Raw genomic sequence first — 19,708 nt, 5'->3', positions numbered from 1 at the left:
CCAGACCTACCTGATATAAATGGCCCCCATCTTTATAATTCACTTCAACTTCCCACAACCAAAAGCCTTCCCTCCTGACCCAAATGCTACCCTTTCACGCCTTCTTTCCAGGTCAGTCTGGCAATTCAATCCTTCCTTCTCCTAACTCTCCTTGCTGCCCGCCCTTCTGGCCAACTCCTCGACCTACCTAGCAGGGCACCACAAGGCTTACTTAGCAGGTAGGTTGTGCTCCTGGAGCTGCTTAATTCATAGAGTTCATAAGGTCAGTAAAGATGTTTTCCTTAGTTTCTCTGCTTGTTTGCCAAGTACATTGTATTTTTTCACTCCACTGCACATTTGGTATTAGATCTGATTTTACAATGGTATTTAACATGTACCACTTGCAAATATTTTGCCTTGCTGAAAGGGTAATACCACAGTTTTTTTTAAAACAAATAATCTTGTTATACATCCCTAATTACATCCAGAAACTGTTCTATATATATGCATGTATATCAAGGTCTTAATCTGCACAAGAGGGGCACAAGATAGCTTCCATTAATAACTCTGTTTTACAAATGAAGAATTCTGAAAATAGACAAATAACTTGCCCAAGGTCACACAGCAGAGGTCACAAGTAGCAGAGGTGGTCCTCCTAAGCCCAGAGACCAAGCTAAAACAACAAAAGTGGACTGGTAAGGGAAGAAATTTCAGAGGACAGGTAGTATCCATACCATGCTATCAAATTTAAATAGCCTGTCTATCAATAACGAGTTAAAGATTATAGGTTTAGTCAATGGGCACATTAGTACAGTCTGGCAAAGACTTTATACTTTGAAGGAGAATGCCTACATTTAAGAAAGAAGTGGGGGGGGGGGGAAGGAATGTCTGTAATAGACAGACATGCAGAAGGTCTGGAAGTGCTGGTGCCACCGAAATAACTAGTCATAATTAAATCATTAATCAGTGTCTATATGAATTTGCCTCCTATAGAGCTAAAGTTCCCATCCCTTACATAGGCTGTAGAGGACCACCCCTGGGACATCCACCCAGGTCATTTTTTACTTCCAATGAAATGCCCCCTAGCAAAATTCTCAGCTGCCTCCCAACACCCAAGGTAGGTGTGGGCAGATGAAAACAATTCAATTTTATGACCAACGAATATAGAAAAGCAAACGAAATAGTGACAAATTATCCATCTTAGAGGATGCTTCCAAAACGGATGAACTAAATGAGAACTGCCCCAGTCTGTGAAATTGCTATCTACCACCGAGGCCACTGGCATTACAGGACTGCACACATCTCTCCATTTATCAAAATTCTACTTAACCAAACAATCACTAATGCAAAAAGCAAGATTGCTATGAAGCCCTGCACTAGCTTCCATTAGTAAAATACTTCCAAAACTTGGATCTCAAAGCAGGGATTTAATTTCTCATGTGTGATAACAATGTACATCAAACGCTGAAGGGGAGAGTCTTTCACCCTACAACGTGCCCTTCAAATTCTCCTCCATCTCCCTCTCTATCCAGTCTCTTCATTGTCATGATTTCCCTACGGAGCCCCAATACATAGCCCAGCACTCACAGGTCACCTCCTTTTGCCGCAAAAGCGTGTGGTATATCACACAATTGCACCATATGCTTTCTGCCGATAAGGACGGGAAGAACGGAATTTAAGATGCAGAAGTAAAGAGATACATAAAATGGCCACTTTTCCAAAACCGGAGACAGACAGGGCATACTTAAACATCAAATGCACGGGGCTACAAGAATAGTTAATTGAGGCAGATTAATATAGGAGATGGAACAATGAATAGATTATAAAGTTTTCCAGAGTCAGATACTATCAGGAATAATTAAACCTCACCCAAACCATCCTTAGTTTCAATGTTTGAAAAAAATAAAATCAAAATCTTAGCATAGCTAAAGTATTATATTTAGTATTATTTTATTCAGCAAAAACAGCAGTCTTTGTTCCATCCGCAGTCTGGATCTACTCCGCCTGCTTTTCCCTTACCCCACCCCAATCTACCCCACCCCCTTCCATCCACCGCAGTGATCTTGAAGAGAGCTGCAGAGGCCCCAAGAAACAAGAGATAACGGTCGTAGGCAGAGACCCCGTTACCCAAACCTCACCAGTTCAGGTCAGACGCACCGACTGGCCACCTCCTAAGGCCCCAGTTCCCAGAGAGGCCTGACTGGGGGCCTCTCGGGTCCCTGGGCCGCATCCGCCCACCAAAGGCCCACAAAGCCCCGCCAACGCCAAGGACTCCACAGCTTCAACTTCCCTCCGACCCAAATCCACTTCGATTTTATAGGATCAGAGTATGACACCCTAACTACAGAAGGCTAGGGAGAGATTCTGCGGCGAGCCATTACCAGATCACTTACACAATAAAGCGATCCAGAGGCGACGGCTGACCCTCCCCCCGGCCGCTCCGCTACAACGCGCCCGGGCCACATTTCCCGCCTCGTTCTCCCCAACGGCCCAGGCCTCGCCCGGTGTCCACCTCCCGGTCCACCACGGTCCCCAGCGAGCGTGGCATGAGGTCTAGCTCCAGCCCTCCTTCCCGAGACCAGCTCTGGAGCCTCTCATCCGTCGCATGCTCCCAAGACCATGCAGTTTCAGGCCACTGGTCCCTAAACCGCACAGATCCAGGGTCCGCCTTCTGAGTCTTCGGAGAACCTTTCAGTCGCACCCGGGGAAATCTAACTCCACCTAACCCACGGTGCAACCCACCCAGGGTCCCCTTTCCTTCCTGGGCCCCCAGCACCAAGATCACATCCCAGGACTCAGTCCTCTCCTAAAAGGAGATAGACACGCCGGGCGCCTCCGGCCTCTTATTAGGGCACTCACCTCCCAACCCCACGCTTCCAGGGATCCAATGCAACCAGGAGTTGGTCCCTACATCCCCATCCCCAGATCTCCATTCTCATCCCTTTCAAGAGTCGTCCTCACGTATGACCTGGCCCTGATCCATGAAGAGGTCTCATTCTCAAGGACCCCATTTCCCACCCCTCCAGGGGTCTCTTCATCTCCATACACTGGGGTCTCGTCATCTCCACAAGCTCCGCTCTCCACTGCCCAGTCTCCCTTTCCCAGCTCCCGCCTGGGCTCCGTCTCTGTGCTCCAGGCTCGCCCAGTTCCCCAGCCCCGGTTCCTCCCCTCCTGTTCCCTCAACCGTCCCCACTCCCGGAACGCCGCACTCGGACCCGGGCAACTGCTCGTCTCACCTTCAGCCGAAGATGGTGGCGCCGGCACACGTCCCCAGCAGCGACCACAGATCCAGCGTCTCAATTCCAAACCCACCGCTGCCTCCGCCGGGCTCCTTTAGCACTGCTGCTCGCGCCTGCCCCACCCACTCCCACCCTCATTGGGCCATCTCCACGCCCATCACTGCCGCCCCCAGACCCACTGGTCGGTTTGCGCGCCCATCTCCCAGGAAAGACGTTAGCAACCCGAACGAAGCTACCTTCCCAAGTCCCGCTCCCTCCACCCACCTGGAATGATGCTCATTGGCTCCCGCTCCCGACCTAGACCCACAGACTCCCAATCTCATAGGCTGCTACTCACGCCTGTCAGAGACTCCGGGAGGTGCGGCCGGGGCAGTGGCGGGTGATTGGCTGACTCTGGAGGGAGATGGACAGCTGAAACTAGGAGCCTGGCGATCCCGCGAGGCAGAGATCGCCGATCTTGTTGGGGTGTGCGCGCTGCGCTAGTCAGGGCTGGGTGGACAGTGGGGCAGGTGTACCGCAGCACAAGTCACCAGCTCCCACTGGTCACGTCTCTCTATTGCGTCGGGCCGCCGCTGCAACCCACTCGAGCGTTCTGCGGCCCGTAGGCTTGCCGCAGCCACTGGGTCCCTCAGCGGGACCGGCTTTCGCCGAGGAATCGCCAGCTCCCGGAGCTGCCTGCAGGGGCGGGGCCGGAGCGCGGTCCTGAGGCCTGACGTCACCCTGGAGCTTCAGTGGGTGGGAGCCGCTGCTTGCGGCTCACCTGCAGTGGGGGAGGGGAGCCTCTCGGGCTGGGCGCTAAAGCTCTGTCCTGACCGGGCTGCAACCCTGTGGCGGCCGGAGTCCCCCCTTACTGATGCTTCCTTCCTCTCGTGACCCGCCGCAGTTGGATGTTTGCTTGCTCTGCCTCTTAGGCAGGGCTGAGATTCCAAAAATACGAGAAGCAAACGGGCCTGGCAGAGAAGACCAGAGAGCGACTTCATTTGTTCACTCACTCATTCATTCCAGCTCTCTATGGAAGAGGAACTGGGTAGGGCTTGCAGGATTCCTGTGCTGTTGTCATAGCCCCTAGGGCTAAAGAACCAGTGGTTCAAGTGCCTTAGAAAGGTTCATGGACCTCAGGTGGGAGTGGGCTTCCAAAATAAGGAAACTGGAAAATTGAAGTTAAAAAAAAAATGTAATGAAATGTCTGCAGAATCTAGTCAACTCTTAATTATACATGTATAAATATAATAAAGTAAAAAAATCACAAGAGCCAAATGGATTATTGTTCTTATAAAAAGATAAATATAAAATACTTTATTTTAAAACTGCCTCAGGATTTTATGTATTTAGTATTGTATATATGTGTGTGTTTTAATGGATACTTTGTAAATGCCTGAGAAACTTCTAGACTGATTTTTTTTTTTAAAGTGAGAAAAAAAATGAAAACAAGGCAGGAAGTGATAAGAAAGGGTTGGTGGAATTCAGAGAAATCTCCAAGGCAGCTGAATGCAGAGCCCTTCCGGGGGAAGTGAGAATTCTTTGTCCTTTGTCCAGGTGCATCTGGTCTCCAACCCCACATGCCCACTAGGGTGGCTGCCCCCTTCCAGGTGTCTTGTGACTTTGGCACTACATGAAGAGTTCTATCCTTGTGAAGTCTACCGAGGAAGTATAAGTTAGTATAACGTGTCAATGATAGCCCTCTTATAAACGTTTCCGGATTTAGAAAAGACTCAGCCATCTCAAAGGCATGACTCTAAGCTTTGTTACCCAATGAAGTCATTTCTAAATGCTATATTCCATGCTCAGAGCATCCATACAAACGGCTCAAATAAGCCATCAGATCCGTGGTTTCTCATAATTTGAAACCTCATAATTTTACAACAAACTCAGGGGACCATTAGAGAGAGAGAACAAGAAGTTCACCAGAACTAAAACTCACACGGACATTTGTCTTGATGAGAACTCAATAGCAAACTGTCCCCAAGCGCATTTCTAGCTCTGGGGTCTCTTCCAGGTTTTCATCCGCCAGTTATCTCCCATCCAAGTACCCATCGGGCCTGGTCCCACTTTTCTTCTGGGATCAAACAGGATCTGCAGAGTAAAATGTCCATACATGTCTGCCTGGATGGGAGGAGAATTAAAAGAGTAACAGGCTCCAAGTCTCTCTCCTGCCCACCCATGCTTCAGCCCGCCACTTAAGAGTTCTTCCTAAGTTCCCTTGATCTGCCTCTTTGCTTCCTTCTTCTCCCTCATCTTCACACGTAGCCCCACCCCAACCCCCAGTCTCCCGCCATCCATGCCCCCACAGGCTTCTCCAATTCTAGCCCTCACCAGAACAAAGGGAACATAGGGTTTAGAATCAGGCTCTGAATGCAGCTCTGCCACTATACCTACAAACTCTATATACTGTATATTAATATTTGACAAATTATCTCCTCTCTAAAAGGAAGCTATAGCTGTATCCTGGAAGGATTCACTTATTGAATGAATATGTTGACTGGGTGAGTTACTGTATAAAAATAGTGACATCATGGATTAATAGGTAGAAAACTGCTTTTTTTCTATTGTACAAGTTCACTATGAAGAAGGAAAGGAAACCCTTGTCTTTGTCTGTAGTAATATTAGCTGGTGACGTAGGCTGTTTCTACTTCTAAAAGCAAAAGTTCACAGTCCATTGTTTGGCAGGGACTGGGTCAGAAGTCCAAACTCCTTCCCTCAGGGCAGTTGAGCATGTGAGCTTGTTTTGTTTTGTGTGTGCAAGACTGACAGGCAGCTTTTTTGAGGGGGGGGGGGAGGAAATGAATTCCAACATTTGAAAATTAAGAACTACCCAATATTGGTAGTCATTAGGGAACTGTGAATTGAAAGCACAATGAGATCTCACTTTACACCCACTTGGTGCCAATGAAAGAGTAAGAGCCACGGAAGACCCAGTGAGGACCCGGGGAAACAGGAACTTTGCAGTAAGACAGGAATGTAAGACACTACAGCCACGTTGGAAAATAAGCCTTTTCTTTAAAAGTTAAACGTGTTGTGTGCTTTAGTCCATAATAATAATAAAAAAAGAAGAGGTTAAATATAAATTTACCATACAATCTCACAATTATAGCCTTGGGTATCTTTTTTAAAAGTCAGGGTTTTGGGGAGATCCTATGTGCATACAAAAAAAAAAGTACACAGAAATGTTCACACCGCATCATTTATAATAGTCAGAAGATATGGATACAAATAAGTGGTAGATGCATGCAACATGGAGGAACCTTGAAAACCTTACGCTCACTTGAAAAAACCCAGACACAATAGCACATACCTGAACCATCCCATCTGTATGAAATGCCCATAAAAGGCAAAGCTAGAGAGAGAGAGAGAGTAATATGGCACTTGCCTGGGGTGACATCTGGAGTCCTGAAGAAGAGACAACCCAGGATTCACCAACAAACGAACATAAGAGATCTAATTGGGTAATAAAAAGGCTCTAAACTGACTTATGGTACTGGTTGTACAACCTGGTAAACGTACTAAAAAAACATTCCTCCCCCTTCCCAACCCAACCCATTAAATTGTATACTCTGAATTATATAAGTATGTAAACATATCTCAATAAAGCTATTAAAAAAAAAAAGCTAGCACATAAAAACCTAGACTTCCAGAATTTCTTTTAAAATGGGAAGATCTGGGGGCTGGAGCACTGACTGCTCTTCCAGAGGTCCTGAGTTCAATTCCCAGCAACCACATGGTGGCTCACAACCATCTGCAATGGAATCGGATGCCCTCCTCTGGTGTGGTTGAAGACAGCTACAGTGTACTTGTATAAAATAAACAAATAATTCTTTTTAAAAAATGGGGAGATCTGGAAATCAGAAACCAGATTGGTTTCTTGATTATCACTGATTTTTAGACAATGCACATATTTCTTGGGATGCCCTGGCCACCACCCTCCCCGCCGTCTTACTCCTGTCCTAACTTTCTCCTGTCTGGTTGTGACTGTACTGTTTACTTGTTTTGTTTTTCTTTTTCAGTGTTGAGATCAAACTGAGAGCCTTGACTCTGTTAAATGAGTGCTCTTCCGCTGAGCTGCATCATCTCAGCCCTCATCAATCTAAGCTTCTCAGTTTCCAGGCCCTTGGTTACTTGCTGGGGAAGAGCAGGGGATCCAGGCCAGATCATCCTAGGGACATGAGAAAGGTATTTTTGAATTGAGTTGACTCTGTGATAGCAGTGAAGTAATAGACAGTTTGGGCTGGGGAGGAGGAGTCTATAAGACACACAGACAAAGACAGGCAGATCTCTGTGAGTTTGAGGCCAGCCTGGGCATGGGAGTAGAGTTCAGAGTGTGCTTGGAATGTATGAGACCCTGGGTCAAGTTCCACCACTAAGAAAATAGATCAGAAAGAAAAGGCAGACTTGATAGTCGTTGGCCTTAATATTGCAAGCTACACCCATGACAAATGCTTACGGACTATCTTTTGTGCCTACCGCCTGTGCCAAGTACTGAAGAGACAACAGTGGTTTCACAGACATAGTCCCTACAATCCAGTGGGAAATACAGGAGAAAAAAATTGATAAGCAACTGTAATAGAAGTTTGTTTTTTGTTTTTTAATCTTGAATACAAACAGGGAAACCTACAGGATTCTAAGGGTTCTGAAATTATGTGTGGATTTTGTGTGCACTTTCCCCCTGCCCCACTCGGAAGATCTAAAACTCTTTTTTTTTTTTTTGTTTTTTCGAGACAGGGAGACAGGGTTTCTCTGTATAGCCCTGACTGTCCTGGAACTCACTCTGTAGACCAGGCTGGCCTCGAACTCAGAAATCTACCTGCCCTTACCTCCCAAGTGCTGGGATTAAAGGCGTGAGCCACCACTGCCGGGCTCTATAACTCTTAATAGCCAGTTCCCATAAAGTCCTCTGATCTGAAAAGGTTGAAAGCATACAAATCCAGTATGTTCACTAGGGTTCTCTAGAGGAACAAAACTGATGTAATCGTAGAGGGGGCAATTTATTTTATTAGTTTATACTGTTAGAGATGGAGTAATCCAATGGCAGCTATCTTCATTATGGAGATTTAGAGCTGGGTGTGGTGGCCCACGCCTTTAATCCCAGCACTTGGGAGGCAGAGGCATGCAGATTTCTGAGTTCGAGGCCAGCCTGGTCTACAGAGTGAGTTCCAGGACAGCCAAGGCTACACAGAGAAACCCTGTCTCAAAAAACAAAAAACAAACAAACAAACAAAAAATCCAGCAAAAGGAAGCCTTAGGGCAGGAAAGACCATTGATCTAACGTCCTGAAAGAGCTCTGGAGAGCCACTGGGATGTGTCCAGTCTAGGGTCCACTCACGACTTTGTTCCATTTGGGAGACTAGCATGTTGGTTGGTGCCACCCATCCCCTCAGGCTTACCCACATGTCAATCTTCTCTGGAAATGACCTCACAGGTGCATCTAGAAGTGTATTTTAGTAATCTAGGCATCTGGATCCAACCAAGTTGATGAACTATAAGAACTATCATGGGTCATGGAAACACTTCAGGATCCAAAGACAAATGATAAGGACCCTGAGCCCAGAGCAGTGGCAGAGAAAGGGCCCTGGAAAAGTGACTTAGAGGAAGTAATATTGAGGATATAACCTGAAGGATAAAATGTTAGCATTCTTTCAGAAAAGGTGGAAGACAGAAAGCCCAGGAGGGAGGTAGGCAGGGATCAGATCTTATGATCTCTGCACTGCAAAATGGATTTTAGATGTAAAAGACAATGGGGAACTGTGAGAATTTTAATTTGAGGGGTAACACCATCAAGTTTGTGTTTTATCGGGGTCATCTGGCCCTAGGTAGAAGATGAAGAAAAGGCTGGGCTTCGAGAGGAGTTCTGAATGGCAGGCACAGCAAGCCATGTAGCTAAGAGGCAAAGGATTCGGATGAGGGAGGAGCTAGCAGGCTGGAGAGTCAAGGTCAGATCTCAGAGATTGCTGTTGCAAGGATTACATGAGATATTTAAAGTGCCGGGCCAAAGTGTGAAGATATTAAAATGCCTACCATCACACATGAGGGTATTTATAGTGCCCAGCACAATGCAGGACACATTTCAGGTCAGTGCCCTTCCTCCTTCTCATGCCCTGTCCATGTGCATCTCTGTAGCCTGTCTCAAGACCAGCTCAGCAGATAGAGAAGGTGAGCCACCAACGCAAGCCACATGGCTAATTAAAAGCTTGAGTAGGTCTGTCTAAAAAAGAAAAGTTGCATCATTTGTATTCATTTTAATCATGTTATCAAATGCAAATACATTGGGAATATAACATTTCAATGTATAACCAGTTTAAAAAAAAACTATTCATTGTTTTTCCAGTTCTAATGCTCTCTTGGGTTTTTTTTTTTCTGATAGATAAGTACATAAAAGTATATTCAATAGTGCAAGCCCGCAGCCCAATGTAAAGCTCCATAGCTTTCGAAGGGCTGTTTTAAGTATATAGAAGTCTATTGAGATGTATAGACTTTGGTTATGTGATTAGTTGTTATGTGATGTTATTTGATTTTCAATTTTTTAAAAAAGATTTATTTATTTTATGTGTATGAGTATACTGTAGTTGTCTTCAGACACACCAGAAGAGGGCATCCATTACAGATGGCTGTGAGTCACCATGTGTTTGCTGGGAATCGAACTCAGGACCTCTGGAAGATCAGTCAGTGCTCTTAACCACTGAATCATCTCTCCAGCCCTTCAAGTTTTTTTTGTTGTTGTTTTGGTTTGGTTTTTTTTTGGGGGGGGGGGTTGTTTCGTTTTGTTTTGAGACAGGGTTTCTCTGTGTAGCCCTGGCTGTCCTGGAACTCACTCTGTAGACCAGGCTGGTCTTGAACTCAGAAATTCACTTGCCTCTGCCTCCCAAGTGCTGGGATTAAAGGCGTGTGCCACAATGCCCAGCAAGTTTTTTTTTTTTAAATAAAGTTTATTTTTTAAAAAAATTAATAGGAGTCTGGATGGCTCAATGGTTAAGAGCACTTTCTGTTCTTCCAGAGGACCTAGGTTTGATTCCGCAGACCTACATAGTGGCAGACATCCCTAAGTCCAGCTTCAGATGATCCAATGTTTTCTCTGGCCTCTGAGGGCACCAGGCACAGGCATGCATGTACACACAACACCTGTACACAAAGAAACAAATGAACAAACTTAAAATATATTTAAAAAAAATATAATCTTTCACCTATAGTGTTAAGTGCCAAACCCCAATGTTTGCAGTGGATATATAGTATAGATGTAGCACATGGTTGGTTTGGGTTTTTTTGTTTTGTTTTGGTTTGGTTTGGTTTTGGTTTTTTGAGACAGGGTTTCTCTGTGTAGTCCTGGCTGTCCTGGAACTCACTCTGTAGACCAGGCTGGCCTTGAACTCAGAAATCTGTTTGCCTCTGCCTCCCAAGTGCTGGGATTAAAGGCGTGCGCCACCACCGCCCGGCTAGCGCATGTTTATTTAGACTAGACACATTATAAGTGTGAAAACAGCAACTACACATGCACTGTGCTGGGCCGTCAGTTCATGTCGGTCAAGGCTATCTTTTTAAAAAAACATTTTTAGAGACAAGCTTTCGCTGCCTAACCCTGGCTGTCCTAGAACTCACTCTGTAGTTAAGGTTGGCCTTCAGCCAAAAGACTATCATGTATCCCTAAGAGCTAGCTTTAAACTTGACAAATGGTAGATGTCCGATAAAGATGTTCTGGATAGAAAGGTGGTAGGGTGAACGGTAAATAGATGGATAGAAAATGGACAGATAACAAGACCCCCTCAGCTCTGAGGAGCAGGTATTGTAGCTGAGCCTGAAAGGAAAGAGGATGTCTGCAGTTAAGGATGGTGGGCTGCAAATAATCAAGAGATGGGCAAAGATAATACCAGAAAATGGGAATGATAGAGTTGGGCTAACGGATGGAATGCATACCACACAAAGAAGGTGGGAAGCCATCCTAGATGTTCCTGGAAATGTTCATCATCAGGGCCTTGGTTCAAGGGCAACTAATTGCATGCGTCTGACGCTCCAATTCAGACCACCAAACTATTCACGAAGTAAGTTAGAAATAACATGTGTGATAATTTCAAAAGCCAAATGTTCATCAGCTATTGAAAAATGAATTCATTGTTTTTAAAAGTGTAGCTATGGTGTGTTTAGTCTACAAAAATTATTTTTCTTTTAGTGGTGTACACTTTTGAGGGTTGTCTGGGTGCTGCTATGTATTCAAATGCTAACTACTGGCCCCCAAGACCTGGTTGCAGTCAAGAGTAGCAGAGTCTCACTACACCAAATGATGTTATATTAACTTTGCTTGCCAATCTTCTCTAAGTGGTTAAATAAAAGTGGCTACAGCCAATTACTGGAGAGAATGGATGTAGGTGGAGTTTCAATGACCAGGCTCAGGTTGCAGGTAGGGACCACGAGGAGAGAGGAGTAGAAAGAAGACAAGCGAGCAGGAGGTCTCCATCAGACCGGATGGACCAGGAGCAAGTGGCTGAAAGAAGTGCCCCCTGAGGACAGACTGATGAAAAAAAAGACTCAAACAGCAAGGAACTTGGAGAGAGTGCAGCTGGAAAATAGCTAATGTAGAAAAAAATAGATTAGGGGTAATTGCCCAGTATTTATGCTAAAGCTGATTAAATAAATCAATAAGACTATGTCTCAATTCTTAGAGGCTGGCTGGGTTATATTAAGAACTATTAGAGGTAATTAATAGCATTTACAACAACAGTACACAGACATCTTTACAGATTATTAAAGGTTATAGTGTCTAGGCTAGGGGTGTAGCTCAGTGAGCATATGCATGGTATTTCAGAAGCTCTGGGAATATAGTATCTGGGATTTGCTTCAGAATATCACAGGAGACAGAATAGCAAAGGGTTTGGTGATAAACTGTTGGGACTAGGTGATGGGAACACACACACCCCTTCTCAATTTTTGCATATATTGGAAATTCCTTATAATCTAAAATTGCAAATTAATCTTCTGTTAATACTACTACTTGGAGGGCTGGATCTAAAAAGAAGAAAAAGAAAGAGGAAGAAGAGGAGGAGGAGGGAGAGGAGGAAGAGGAGAAAAAAAGGACAATGAGGAGGAGGAGGAGGGAAAATGGGGTCTTCTTGTAGGCTTAGACTTTTCAAAACCTACTTTATTTAGGGTTAACATTTCAATCTCCCTTCTAACCCACTGACCAGAGATAGGAGAAAAAGGTTAATAGGAAAAAGGAGTTTGTGGGCCCGTTTAGAAGTAGTTCCTTGGGGTAATTCCACTCTTCATTGTCAGGATACTAGCAGTCCAGTTCAATAGCAAACACCAAACATGAATCAGTAACGATCCAGCAGAAACAGCAAGACTCCATCGAATCAGCAGAAGTGGCCAGAATCAGCCAGAATACCTCAATAAGTTCTTTGGCACGTTTCTCTCTATGAAACGAAGACCGGCAAAGCCTTGCATAGCATAGCAATGTGAGAGCATCCACTCACTGTGTAGGGTTCCATTTACATTCTTTCTAAACATCACCCACCCTCTCAAGTGTCTGCTTTCAGCAAAACGTGCCCTCTCACAAGACTCAAGAGTGGAGAGGAGCAGCCTGTTGTGAGTGGCCAGCCCTATCAACAGGGGCCGTGGTGAGGTACCAGGCCAGGCTGCTACTTAGGGCCATGTCTGAGTCCGTGGCCACACAGCCACAGGGGTTGGTGTTGCTGTTGATATCCAAGGCTCTTATCATCACTAGAGATCATGGGGATGTCCACATGGATGTCCAGAGACTGTGCAGACACTCACTGGCTTAGGCATTCTGGAGAGCTGGCCCCATCTCTCATCAACTGCAGAGCATTGGGCACGCCCTGTGCCTTATCCAGGCAGCACAGTGGAACTGGCCCTGGTGGTGGCAGTGGGGGTGAGCACCCAAGGGTGTGAGTGTGGGAGAGCTGATCCCTCCACATGTCTGCCTTAGGATGGCACAAATAGGTGATGTTCCCCTCCCAAACCCCCACCACCTCTGGCAGTTGGGAAAGCTAGCCCTGACCCAAAGCTGCACCACTCTGGAGAACGGGGCCCTGCACCTAGCCTGGGACAGTGCAGCAGAGCTGACAAAGGTGATGGTGGGGCAAGTCCATCCCTAAGGGTTAGAGTGAGAGAGAGCTGGCCCCACCACTCATCTGCTGTAAGGTGGTGGGAGTAGGGATGCCTTCTCCCTCTCCCCCCTCCACCTGCAGTGGTCAGGGTTGCTGACCCTGGGGATCATGAGAGTGAAACAGCAGGCCCTGTACCTCACTTCAGTAGTACAGTAGAGCTGGCACTGGTAGAGGAGATGCAGGTGAGCAGGCCCCCAAGGGCTTCACATGGGGAGAGTTGGTGTGGGTGATAGGGAATGCCCTCTCCCTGCCCAACTTGCCTCCTGTAGTAGTCTAATTGGGAGAGCTGGCCCCAAGGGCATGAGAGTGAGAGAACTGACCCAGCCCCATCGTTAACTCAGGAGGGCAACTCAGTGTAACTGGCCCTGATGGCAAAGGCATGGTGAGCCAGCCTGGAAGGTGCGAGAGCAGGACAGCTGGCCCAGCCCCTCACAGGCTGCAGCACTTCTTGGAGTAGTCTCTGCACCTGGACTGGGCAATACAGTGGAGCTGGCTCTGGAGGTGTGGGTGCTGGTAAGCCACCCTGACAGCTTGAGAACAGGAGACCTGACCTTTCCTCCTGCTAATGGCAGCCCTAGTGGCCAAGTAGGAGCAGTGCTGGATAAGGGAGAGCCAGTGTGCTGAACAGATCAGCTAGCACCCAGGCCTAAATCCAGGAATCTGAGTTGGCCCCACCCCCAAATCTATATCATATTTGAACAGCTGGGACGTGGGAAAGGGTGGATTCTACTGATCCAGAGCTGCAGGATCTCCATGACACAGGGCAACAACAGGATAATTGGGAGGAGTCCTTGAGGATCCAATATTGATGGTGTCACAGAAGCTAGAGATCTTGAACCAGACCAATGACTCATTGCAATGAACATTTGCAAATAAAGATGTGTGGACAGAGGGATAGACTGTGGGACACACTGTGACACCCTGTGACACACTACAGCTTCCATGCTGTGATTTTTGATGGTTTGTTGTTTGTTAGTTATTAGTTTGTCTTTATTTGGCAGGGGAGGTTCAAGGACAAAGGACAGATATGAGGGGACTGGGAGATGAGCAAGACTGGGGTACGTGATGTGAAAATCACAAAGAATCAGTATAATTATTTTTAAAAAAAATGGGAGCTCACTTCTAGGTTGAGATCGCTTGTTGCTCTTGCAGAGAATCCAGGTTTGATTTCCAGAACACGTGCAGCTCACAACTGTAACTTTAATTTTTTTCAAACGTTATTTTTTAAGGATGGTTCTTAAATGCTTGAACCTCCCTTTCAGCCCACCAACCACCAGAGGTAGTGGGAAAGAAAGGGTAGGGGGAAGTGGGCCTGTTTAGAAAAGGGTTCTTTGGAGCAAATGCCATCTGTGTTATCAGGAAATCAGCAGTTCAGTTCACAGGAGTCAGTGGCAGCTTGATCCACTCACAGACACTTCAGGGATACACCACGAATCAGGGGCGGTGGCACGACATAGCAGAAACAGCCAGACCTTGACCTCAGCACAAGTCAGCAGGAGAGACCAGGGAGGGAAGCCAGGAAAGGTTCTCGGCTGTGCCTCTCTCAGCAAAGTGAAGATCAGTGAAGACTGGAGACCAACAACCATTGCACAGATAGCTGTACCAGCAAGCCAAGCTCAACCTCCATCACTGTCCATCAAGTCCTTTTTATACTCCTTCCAAACATCATGTGTCCTCCATGGGGCCTTGCCTCAGCACATGAGTCTGTCACAGCTGACATAACTCTGCCAATCAGCCTAAGTCCAAGGAAGCAGCAAGAAGCCACATCGGTGACCAGAAGTTTTTTTTGTTTGTTTGTTGGTTGGTTGGTTGGTTGGTTGGTGTGTTTCTCTCTATGGAGTTCCAACAAATGGAGCTCAACTACGAAATTTAAGACAAACCAACACATGTGTGTTGTTATCAAAGAATCCTTCATCATGTGTCCTTTTACGTGCTTGCTTTAGCAGAACATCCTTTCACCTGTGTCCACTTCAGAAAAACACTCCTTCAAGTGTTTGCCCTAGCAAAACACCATCCAACACAACTGACTTTTCCAAAGTACTCTTAAGTTTCCACTTCACACATCTGTTACTCCAGTCCTTGGGGGATCTTATGCCCTCTTCCAACCTCTGAAGGCACCAGGCAAGCATATGGTAAACATGCATATATACAGGCAGGACACTCATACATGCAAATATATTTTTTAAAAAATTGCAATACAGTGATGGCACACACCTATAATCTCAGCACTCCACGATGTGGAGGCAGATGAGCCTCTTGAGTTTGAAGCCATCTTGGCCTATAGAGTGAGTCCGAGGACATCCAGGGCTACATAGCATAAACCCTGTGTCAAACAAACAAACAAGCAAACAAAAAACAAATTAAATTAATAAACTATAAGGAAATGAACTTAAATAACAATAAACAGATCCTTTCTTCGTCTTTCACACTCCTCCATAGCCTGGAAGATTCATGTTTCTTGTCTTCTCTAAATCATATCCATCTTCCCTTGGACACATGGTTTCTCCTGGCAATTGTATTTCCCTGGTCTTCTTGTGCTCTTTATTTTTTCTGCCATTGTCTTTCCTTTGTTCCTCGTAGTTCCTATTAGAAAGAAGATCTTCCCTTCACAAACTCACCAAACCAATTCTTTTCTCCCCTTCACGGTGCAATTCAAAGTTCATCTCTGAGACCTTCTGGAATTTTCTAAAATGTCTTTGAATTTGTATTGAACTTAAAATTAGCTTTTTTATATCTTATCCCTATTTTCCCTAGATTAAAATAGAAGGTTTTTCAGACAGGAGCTGTCCAGTCTTGAAGGCAGGCATAAGTCAGGCTTATATCTATCAGCTTTCTATTAAGACAGTGGTTCTTAACCTCCCTAACACTGTGACCCTTATGCTGTGGCGACCACCAACCATAAAATTATTTCATTGCTATTTCATAACTGTAGTTTTGCTACTGTTATGAAATGTGATGTAAATATCTGATATGCAAAATATCTGATATGTGACCTCTGTGAAAACATCCTCTGACCTAAGGGGTTGAGACCCACAGGTGGAGAACCGCTGGCCAGGGCCATGTAAGGGTTGTATTGGCTCCTGGTTCTCGAGGTTCCAGTCCAAAGCTAAATAGCTCCATTGTCTTGGAACACTGACAAGGATAACACATCAAAATCACAGCATGGAGTCGCTCATATCACAAATCAGAAAGTCAATAAAGAGAAGCAGAGACAGGGATCCCAAAATCCTCTTCAAGGATGCAGTGGTTTAAATGAGAATGGCTCCGATAGGCTCACAGATTTGAACTCTTGGTGACCAGAGAGTGGCATTATTTTAAAGAATTAGGAGGTGTGGCCTTGTTGGAGGACTGTGTTGCTGGGGGTGGGTTTTGAGGTCTCTTTCTAAGCCCAAAGTCTCTTTCCTTCTGCTGCCTATGGATCTGGTTATAGAACTCTCAGTCACTTCTCTGGAATCATGTCTGCCTATGTACAGACATGCTCCCCACCATGATGACATAGTCATGGGGTCTCTTTGCAGTAATAGAACACTGACAAAGACAAAGGACATGACTCCAATTGCCTAAGGATTTCTCGTCTTCTAAATGTCTACAACACCCTCCATAGTGCCATAAGGGTGCCACACCTGTGAACACATGAATTTTTTATGGAATACTACTGTATGTAAATCTTAACAAGTATACCCTCCCAAATACTTGACTTATAGCAAAAAGCAATTCAGTTTATGACTGCCCACCCACCTTGACTGCCTTGCTGTCTTACTGGATTGGTCCTGACTCCTTGAGAGTGCCTCTGTGCTTCCTATCACAGATTATGATCACAATACCTTCTGTGGTTGAGGCCTTCCCCACATCTCCAACTACTTGAATTCTACCTATCCTTAGAGGTTACCTACCAAAAAGTTCTCTCTAGATGCAAGTACATCTCTGTGAGTTTGAGGCCAGTCTGGTCTGTTTACTAAATTTCAGGACAGGTAGGACTACCTAGAGAGATCCTGTCTCAGAAAAACCACCACCACCAAAAACCAGTTTTCCTTAGAAAGTCTCGATAGCAGTCTGATCCAACGTGACCGTTTCTATCTCATCATAATTTCTAAAGCAGTGCATCTTCAGGTTTCTGGTAAAATTGCTAATCGCATGATAAGAGTTATGGAGTCTGTGATCTGCCCTTCCCTCTCCAAACAGGTATGGGTGAGCGTGAGGTTGATTTGGCGGGAAAGGCTTATGGGTTCAGGTTAAATTCGTGCCCTGGTCTCTTTGTTGAGACACTGTCCTTCCTGTTTCTGATATTCAGCTTAAGAGTAGATGTGATGCTCTCTAACCTATGATCATCTTAGAGGGGAAACTTAGCATCTGCTAGAGCACCTCACAGATGTTGCATCCACTGTAGGTTTTCCAGAAATGTCTGCTTGTGCTTAGTCAAGTTCAACTGGGTAGAAGAGTGTTGTAGTTTCAGGTTTAATAACCACGCGTTTAACCAACCATCTGTTACCTGAAGTCTCCCTCTGCTCAGATTTGTTTTTCTTTTCTTTAAAAATACGTTTGAGATTTGTTTTGTAGGTATTTTGCTGGTACATCTGTAGATGCACCACATGAAAGCTGGTGCTCAAGGAGGGTATCAGACCTCCTGGAACTGGAGTTATGGGTGATTGTGAGCCACCATGCAGATGCAGAGAACCAAACCCCAATTCTCCTCAAGAGCGACAGGAGTTCTTGACTGCCGAGGCAGCTCTCCAGCCCCCTCAACTTCACTTTTTATGTTTTTAATGTTTCACTTTTTTGTTTCCTTGCCTCTTTTTTGATGTGGGACTAGAAGTAGGATGCCCTTTTTCAGTGTTTACAGGTGCTGGGTATCTTAGGTCACTCATGAGACATGGATGTCCGAGGCTTGGTTAAGCTCTGACATCCTTCAACCCATTCTCAGTTCTTCACTCAATCGGGCAGAAATGCAGGAGTGCTGGAAGAATGGCTGGGTTCTTTTGATTGCTTGGAGTTTTTGTTTGTTCATTTGCTTTTGAGACAGGTTCTCTCAATACAGTCCAGGTTAGCCTTGAACTCGCAGAGATCTGACTGCCTCTTCCACGTGAATACTGGGATTAGTGGTGTGCGCCACCACACCTGGCCTAATGGCTGGCTGGGTTCTTATGACAATGCTCTGCGTGAGGATGGATGTGGAGTCTTGGCAGAGTATATAGCTGCTTCCAAATTGGTCTCAGCGGATACTGTTAGACATAATCAGCCCAGAATTTGTTAACCCTTGAGTTGTATACCATGGCCGTGTCCAGACATTTGCCCTGAACTTCTTACTATCTAAATGACGCTTAAGCTTGGGTTATAATAATGGAAGAGAATCCAAGATACCTGAGATACAAGATACCCGAGAGTCAGAGGATGGGTGTCTGTGTATCACCTTTTTATACAAGCCTGACTATTCTCATCAAGTTAGTTCATTTTCTTTGTGGGAGGTCACAGGCAGATGTGGAGCCACCACAGAAGAGCTGGGTTCGGAATTCTGAGAGACCCCTCTTTGCTTCCCACCTCTTTGACGCACTTGGTCTGTACGATGATTAATATTGATTGCCTACCTGACAGGGTCTAGAATCACCCAGGAGAAAGCCTCTGGGTGCATCTGTGAGAGAGTGGGTAGGTTTGATGAACTGCGGTGGGAAGGCACAAACTAAACATAGTCTGCACCATTCAATGCTCTGGGGCCTCGGGCTGAATAAAAGGGGAGAATCGAGCTGAACACCAGATCGCCTCTCTTCACTTTCTGACTCCAGATGCAGTGTGACAAGCTGCCTCAAATTCTTGTCATCATGCCTTTCCTGACATGATGAACAGTGTCCTCAAACTATGAGCTACAATAAACCCTTGCTTCCCTCGGTTGGCTTTGTGAAGTATTCTGTCAGATGAATGAGAAAAGTAACTAAGGCAATAGGAGACATATCACTGGGAAGCGAAAGCACTCATTCCCTAAAGCTTCATGGTTCTGCAGTTGTGTGCACACCCAGAAACAGTGGCTTAAGTGTTATGCTCTTATATGTACTTGTAATAGGAAATTTACTGATTTCTTTCTAATGAAAGCATTAAAGGTTGTGAGCCCACTAACACTATTTTCCATACCTGGTTTATGAAAGTTGGCTGGTAGGCAGACAGGAGACACAGAAGCTCTGTCCAAAACAAGACTTTTAAAAGTGGCTCCAGAGCCCATGACTACCTTCAGATAAATGTGGAGACCTTTTCACACAGATGAGGCTGTAGATACTTCCTAGGCATCGTTTCATAATGAAGTATGGAGATGAGGACTTCCCAAGATCACAAGCAAGTCAGGGAAGAGTTGGGACTCATCCTTGTGTCTCCTGTCCACTGTCCATCTAACAGTGCTCT

The 19,708-nt window shown here is 45.6% G+C and overlaps 1 protein-coding gene across 4 annotated transcripts in view; it reads right to left on the bottom strand.

The window, feature by feature from the left end:
* Myh10 (myosin, heavy polypeptide 10, non-muscle) overlaps positions 1-3,483 on the bottom strand; it is a 124,712-nt gene extending 121,229 nt beyond the window's left edge. For 3 of the 4 annotated variants that reach the window (XM_006534489.3, XM_017314835.2, XM_017314834.2), the window contains exon 1: positions 3,216-3,478. The gene's annotated coding sequence lies outside the window, so the exon portion shown is untranslated. Of the gene's footprint in view, positions 1-3,215 lie in introns of all 4 variants that reach the window. The other variant, NM_175260.2, reaches the window with a different exon arrangement.
* Positions 3,484-19,708: the final 16,225 nt, after the last annotated feature.

Source organism: Mus musculus, chromosome 11 (assembly GCF_000001635.26).
Source record: "Mus musculus strain C57BL/6J chromosome 11, GRCm38.p6 C57BL/6J".
Taxonomy (NCBI): Eukaryota; Metazoa; Chordata; class Mammalia; order Rodentia; family Muridae; genus Mus; species Mus musculus.
The sequence above is the reverse complement of the archived record's forward strand: the minus strand, read 5'-3'. Positions and strand labels throughout refer to the sequence as shown.